The following is an 8,190-nucleotide window of genomic DNA, read 5'->3' on the forward strand; positions in this document are numbered from 1 at the left end:
ATGAAGCAATAAATACCAAATACAGCCACTGACAAATCCCCCTCCACGCTGATAATGTCTTCTCCTGTCCTCCACGTGGCTTGTCCAAAAGTTCAGCCTCACCCTGCAACTCCATCTCCCTGAGCTGGTGACCAGTCTATCTGGAGTGCCAGCTGATCAGGGGTATGAAAGCACCTCTCTAATCGTCCACCAGGGAAGAAGGCACTACATCTTGGGGGTTGATGGTACCAGTGTTCTGTGGTTAGAGAGGCAGCTTCAACAGGGGTGGGTCCCTTGCTCTACTCCATCCCTCAATCCCTCTACTTAACAACATGCAGCCAGAGTCCTCTTCTGAGATCACCAAAATTGTCTAATATTGCCATCAACCTAGATATGTGAGACTATTATAAATGACAGCTAACTTCTATTCTCCAGGTTTCAAAATTACAAGTGCACAAAGCCAACTGAAGAAATAATAATAAAGGATGCCTCCTGGGCCCTCCACAATCTGAATCAGAGAGTATGAGATCTAAGAATCTGAATTCTCAGTGAATTCTTCAATAGGCCTGACGCAGGTGATCTCTGGAGCTCACTTAGAGAGGCACGCTTGTTGTCATTCCTCTGTGCTGTCTTGTTTCTCCAACTAAACCCTAAGCTTCTTAAAGGGAAAGACTATTTTCTGTCTTTTGTATTTGCCCAGGACACTGCTGGGCATTCAGTGAATTTTCAATAAAGCAAGAATCATCATTCAAGTGGATATTGACTGCAGGGTTATTCACATTCTGCCAAATGTACCATGGCTATAACAGGAGTGGATGGTGCAGTCCCTGCTTTTAAGGAACTGGCAGCATCAGTCAGGAAACAAGAGAAAGGCACAGCAGACAATAGTGAACAACTTCAGACAGAATGCAAAAGACCTGCTATGTGACAGGGTACAGGATCCATCCTATTTTTAAAGGCATTAAAAAGACTAATGAACTCAGAAATCATTAGGTCACTTTCACACCAGAAATAGCTTATTTGGTGTTTAATTTATCCAAAATTGATGGACTATCACATTAGTGTGAATAGATACTAGTTGTTTGCGGAAAGAAAATTTTCCGTGGATCACTGTGTTTCTCCATGTCTTTCAAATAAGACAATAATTGTCTTTTCCTTCTGGACTGTTTTCTAGGACGTTTATAAACTGTCTTGGAATATAAATATAGTATCTCTCTCTAGAACAGAGAGCAGATGTGCTCATAGCCTGGCACATAAGAGATAATGTCTCCCTCCGGAACAAGAGCAAGTATGTTTACTGTCTGTTATAAAATGTTCAGTTCCATGAACTCAGGCTTCCTCTCCTGTAATGCAACCCACTATGCATGCAGACATCATATGGTCCTTTTCGTGTTGCCCTGTGAAAATTATACTTGAGGAACCAGCATAAGAATGCTCATACTCTGGCAACTGATGTTGCAGTGATTAATAAACTATCTTTTGTCTCTGACCCAGGAGTCTCGTGAATTCTAGCATCATTCATGAAACTCTGGAAGGCTAACTTGTTAGCTTGCAAGTAGTGTAAAAGGAAAAAAAAACTCCAAAAGGACTCTGTTGGGCATACAGCATCATTTGACAATTATTAATGCTAAGGAGAGTAAAGAAAAAGACAGCTTATCAAGTTGAACTACGTCGCTCTGATCCACTTTTACTCTAGATTAAGGACTGACAAACTACAGTCCATGGGCCAAATCCAGACTGTGGCCAGTTTCTGCGCTGCTGGGCTAAGAGAGGTTTTTATATTTTTACAAGATTGTAAAAGACAAACAAATAATATGTGATAAAGACCACATGTGGTTTACAAAGCCTAAATTATTTACCATCTGGACTTTTACAAAAGAGAAAAATGTGTGTCAACCCCACTCTAGATACCTACAGCCTTTCCTTGGAGATCACAGAATAAGAAAAAATATATACCTCTCCTGTAATTTCCAGAAACTGTGTGTTTTAATTCTAGCATGTCTCTGAGCAAAGGTGAGCTCATTTCCACCCCGTCAAGACCTATGCTCAGGAGTCGACGTATAATAATCCACAAGATTCAGAGAAGTACAGAGAAGGGGACTGTGAGGTTGGGTTTAGGGTCTAATACTTGCAAAGATAGAGGACAAAGACCACCTCCCACTTTACAGGTGTGCCTGAGCAGAGGGGAGACTCCCCTTGAGAGAGATGTGTTGGAACATGGTGTCTGGCTTAGAACACTGGTCAGTGGATGGCAGAAGAGAAAAGTACCATTAACTATTAAGACAGCTGAGGTCTTGACTGATGCCCTCAATGGTGCCTCCTGCAGGTCAGAAAATATCCAAGACAGGCAAGGACCAGAGTTTCATGCCCACTGTGATTATGCTCTAGGTGTCTATTGCCTTTCCACCTCAGAAATGACCCTCAAGAGCATTTGGCAGTAATAGTTGAACGGAAGCATGCATGTTTAAGTGACTGGGGTTTCTTATGGGTTTTCTTTTATGGCTTTGTAGAGGTGCTGATGATCTTTGGCAAATCTCCAGAGACAGTTTATAAAGCTCTGTCAAAGGCAGTTCTTCTTTTAATTTCCCCCCAGCACCACGTTGTAAATTGCATGTGCGGTTCTCTTCCCTGCCCTGAGTTTTTACACACGCTCTTCCCTAGGCAATGGAATCTCACAGACCTCTCAATATCTAATAATCACCCACCTGTCCTTCATGTCTCAGTTCATACAGCATTTCCTCAGGGAGACTCTTCTGACTCTCAGAATAAGTTAGGACTTCCTGTTTCCTGTTTCTGTCAAGTGCTATATTTTCCCTTTATGACCCTCACCACATTTACAATACATGTGTAGTATTTCTCTTCCCCAGTAAACCACTAAGCTCCATGGCAGCAGGAACAAAGGGTGCTTGTCTACTATTGTACCCCAGGGTGTAGCACTGTGCTTGACACAGAGGGAGAACCCAGACCGTGTGGAATGAATGAATAACAGGAACAGGGATTCATGTTCCCATTTCATACATGGGAAGAATGAGGAGAGCATGACTCAGAAAAATTAAAAACAAGCCCAACACCAAAGAGCCGTGACAAACGTGGGTTCAGACTCTGGCTTTTGAAAAGAAGTTCCTGTTGAATTTAGCAGTAGTCTGGTTAGGTCAAATTTACTTCTCTAAGTCCACACTGGGATCCTCCAGCCTCTGAGATCTTAAGACTTGTAAGAGTTGCTTAAGCAATGAGTCAATGCAAGTTTTAGTTTTTAACAATTGTCCATTCACACAGAAGAAATACATCCTTTCACTTAGGAAGGAAGGAGAGTCATGTTGGTATCGTTCAGAACGGACTCTGGTTCTGTCCCATCATCTGGGTTTGAGAGGGACCATGACTGTGATAAATGCTAGTGAAGAGTCTGAGCTTGATGACTGGAGGACACCTCTCCAGATTCATTGGTCCAGAGCACATGGGAGTTTAATGGTCCCATAAATATTAGCTGCTGTCTCTCCCTTGCTCAGAAAGCTCCCAGATCCATTCATCTCAATGCTTTGCTGCCTCCTTCTGCATGCTGCAGATTTTTCCAGGGATGTTTTATGGTTCATTTAAGTTGCCACCCATGTCCACAGGCCAAGGTTTGGGGGAAGGGAAGAGACAATAAAAGGGCAACCTATGAATAGTGTTCCAAATGCCCACACACTTCTGTCCAGGTTAATTGAGCCCTATTCTTTTCACTGCCTGATTTGCTCCCACATTGTGACAGGTGCTGAAAAAGATGCATTAACTCTTTCATGTCATGAAGACTGAAAGTGCTCAGATCAGGTGCTCAAAGAGGAAAATGCAAATCAACATCTTTCTGACTAGAGTACACCACTTTGGAGAGGGCAATGACTTCAAATATCCTGCTGGCAAGACATACAGAACTAAAACAAGTGATTCAGATGAAGTGTTATCTCAGAGACTAGCCCTTCTAAAAATTAGGGCTTGACAAGATTTTGTTGGACAAGTAGATGAATAAAACACAGCCATGACACCCTAGGAAAAGGTAGCAAATTCTTCCTCAGAACCAGGCCCTAAAATACCTCAGCTCCAGCCAGCTGCCTCAACAGTAAGTAGCCCTACCTTGCAGCCAGACTCCAAGAGCCTTCTGGAAGATCACATATAAAAATTATGGATTTCAGAGCCATGAGGGCAACTGAGAGATTCTCATTCCAAACCTAATAAGGATTTCAAGCAGACTGCCTGAAATATAGACACCTGCTTCAGAAAAAAAAAAAAGATGGTCCTTGAAATATAATCATGTTGTTGTGTATAGAAATGGTGACAGTGCTTTGCAGATAAGGACTGAATTATACTTATCTCTTTTCAGTGAACTCATCCTTTTACCAATTTGTCTACATCTTCCCATTTGTAGCATAAGGTGAAATTGAAAGGAAAATATTAAGATGTAAGGACAACAAATAAGAAATTGAGGGGGAGAATATAAATCCAAATATCACAAATAATTTATCATGCTACTACAAGTGTTACTTGAACTGATGTCCTTAAAGTTAATTATCATAACCTTGGTCTTCTTCTTCACAGTATCAAAGTAATAGTTTTTAAATATATACATATATATATATATGTATATATATATATGTATATATAAAATAAATGATGATCAAATAATTTATGATGGTTATAATAATAACTCATAGGAGTATATATAGCACTAAGTAACATAAGTCTTTATTGGAGTATAATTGCTTTATAAAGGTGTGTTAGTTTCTGCTTTATAACAAAGTGAATCAGCTATTCATATACATATATCTGCATATCTCGTGACTCTTGCGTCTCCCTCCCTCCCACCTTCTCTATCCCACCCCTCTAAGTGGTCACAAAGCACCAAGCTGATCCCCCAGTGCTATGTGGCTGCTTCCCACTAGCTATTGGTTTTATATTTGGTAGTGTATATATGTACATACCACTCTCTCACTTTGTCTGAGCTTACCCTTCCACCTCCCCGTGTCCTAGAATCCATTCTCTAGTAGGTCTGCATCTTTACTCCTGTCCTGCCCCTAGGTTCTTCATGACCTTTCTTTTTTTTTAGATTCCATATATATGTATTAACATACTGTATTTGTTTTTCTCTTTCTGACTTCACTCTGAGTGACAGAATCTAGGTCTATCCACCTCACTATAAATAACTCAATTTTGTTTCTTTTTATGGCTGAGTAATATTCCATAATATATATGTGCCACATCTTCTTTATCCATTAATCAGTGGATGGACACTTAGTTTGCTTCCATGTCCTGGCTATGGTAAATAGAGCTACAATGAACATTGTGGTACATGACTCTTTGAATTATGGTCTTCTCAGGGTATATGCCCAGTAGTGAGATTGCTGGGTTATATGGTAGTCTCTCCGCTTTGCCCTCCACAGCCCTGTTGCTGCACTCTCCTCCGTGGCCCCGAAGCTTCCCCTCTCTGCCCCCCGCAGTCTCTGCCCGTGAAGGGGCTTCCTAGTGTGTGGAAACCTTTCCTCCTTCACGGCTCCCTCCCACTGGTGCAGGTCCCGTCCCTATCCTTTTGTCTCTGTTTTTTCTTTTTTCTTTTGCCCTACCCAGGTACATGGGGAGTTTCTTGCCTTTTGGGAGGTCTGAGGTCTTCTGCCAGCGTTCAGTAGGTGTTCTGTAGGAGTTGTTCCACGTGTAGATGAATTTCTGATGTATTTGTGGGAGGAAGGTGATCTCCACTTCTTACTCTTCTGCTCTCTTGAAGCTCCTCCATAAGTCTTTTAAAATTTTCTTTACATGTCATTCTGCCAACCATCCTGGGATAAAGAGGAGGCATTTGATAAGTGAATAAAATGAAGCTTAGAGATGGTGGGTGGTTTATATAACTAAGGTCATCACCAACAGAATAGCAATATTCCATGCAGGTCTTTATTTCCTTCTAGAACATCATGCTTCCTCTCCACTATCGTAAGCAAATCTTCAATAGGCAGTGCTATGATGAATTTGTTTACTTTCTATATAAATGTCTTTCTTTGTCAGACCCACCTGTATCAGTCCATTACTGTGAAAATAGTGATATATAACAACTACTTGTAAAACTCAGTGACTTAAACAAGCTGTTATTCTCACTCGTACATTTCTTGGGTCAGCTAGGCATTAAGTATTCTAGGCTGGACTCTGATGATCTTGATTCCAATTTGCAGTTCGAGTTCAGATCTTCTCTCATCCTCTGGGCCATCACTAGCTGTAGCATGTTTTTTATGGTGCTGGCATAAGCACAAGAGAGATGAGCAGAAACATGGGAGGCCTCCTAAGACCTAAGTTCTAAACAGGAACTCTGCTGTGTCTGTCCGTATTCTACTGCCCAAAGCAGAGCCAATGGCCAAACGTAGCATCAGTGGAGTGGGAACTCTCTGTGCTTTAGTGGAGGCAAAGGGCATGGATTCTTGTAGGAAAAGGGCATGGAGTCCAAGCAAGAGTGCAACATTGGCTCCAACCATGAACATTCACAGAGATGACTGTTCTTGCTTACGGCTAAAGAAATACAAGATCATTAAGATTTTCAGGCAATTCTGTTGATGTGAATTGAATAATGGAGTGTTTGCAACATCAACATATGAAATTTATTGCCCTGGAAAAGGATAGGTTCACGAGAAAAAAAATTCCTTGAGTATCAGGTTTTGCATAGAGAAACTGACTGTGGTGAATTAACATTTGCTGGAATCAACTGGTTCTCTATTCTGCTAATTGTCTCCACCCTGCCTATCTTGACACCGCAAAGATGAAAGGTTGTTTCCTCTGTTGCTGTGGAGTAGAGCTAACTCCATCGTTCTGGAAGGAGCACCAGCACCCAGGTTCTGAAATGAATCATCACTGGAAGCAATACTTACTGAAGCACAGTTCTGCTGGGCAGAACAACTTTAAGAAGGACCATACCCAGCTCCTTGGCCAAGTGGAAAAAGCAAATTTAATTCAGAAAAAAATGAAAGTAATGTTTCAATGTCATTAGAATATCTTGCCTGATGTCTCTTGGAGTGAGATGATGGGAAGCAAGATAGGCAAGGCCTTGTGTGATCCACAGTGGCAGCTACATGAACACATGAAAAGTGACCTTAAGTTTCTCACTGGTCTTCATACAAACAGTTGTGTTTTCATGTATCTTTAATTATCTATATCAAAAAAAAAAGAAAGAAAGAAAGAAAAAAGAAGAAGAAGAAGAAATCAAATGTTGCTATTGGGGTAGTGGTTGTTTGAATGTCTGTGTATAATTCAAAACAATCTAGCAGGCCCATTTAATGTTTTTTCCCTGGTTTGCACCCTTGTAGTAGTTTCCTAAGGCTGCCATAATAAATTGCCACAAAGTGGTGGCTTAAAACAATAAAGATTCATTCTCTCAGAGTTCTAAAGACCACAGGTCTAAAACCAAGGTGGCAGCAGGGCCATGCTGTCTTGGAAGGCACTAGGGGAAATTACTCCCACGTCTTTTCCTAGCTTCTGATGGCTTCTGGCTGATGCTTAGTGGTCCTTTGGCTTATGGCTGCATCACTCCAACCTCTGCTTCCTTTGTCATATGGCCTTCATCCCTGCATGTCTCCTCTATGTCTCTGTCTAATTCTCCTTCTCTTTTCTTTTATAAAGATACCAATCAGTGGATTTAAGGCCCACCCTTAAAGAGTATGACCTCCTCTTAACTTGATTACATCTGGAAAAGGCTTATTTCCAAATAAGGTCACATTCCCAAGTATCAGGGCTTAGGACTTCAACAGATCTTCTTAGGAGACACAGTTTAACTCACTCTACCAGGATGCACAGGCCACAATCGAATTCCTTCTATGATCATCAGGAAATGTAGAATGCCATGATCCTTCATGTGATCAACAAATATTTATAGATAATCCAGAAAGTGCCCCAGAGAATATTATGGCTTCCTCCCTCACTTGCTCAGATCTCTGTTCAAAAGTCAGCAAATCAGGGACACCTTCCCTGACTACCGTATTGAAAACAGCACTGCACTATACCCTCAGCATTCTCTATCCTCTACCTTACTTTGATTTATATTGTACCCATTACCTTCTGTTAGATTATATATTAATTTGGTTTCTTTCTCCTCATTAGCATATAAGCTGTAGGACAGCAGGGACTTTGTTTTGTACATTTCTCTGCTTTCAAAGACTTGCTCATTGACTAGTACATAGTAGGTATTAAATATGTATTTATTGAGTGAAG

Source organism: Mesoplodon densirostris, chromosome 2 (assembly GCF_025265405.1).
Source record: "Mesoplodon densirostris isolate mMesDen1 chromosome 2, mMesDen1 primary haplotype, whole genome shotgun sequence".
NCBI lineage: Eukaryota > Metazoa > Chordata > Mammalia > Artiodactyla > Ziphiidae > Mesoplodon > Mesoplodon densirostris.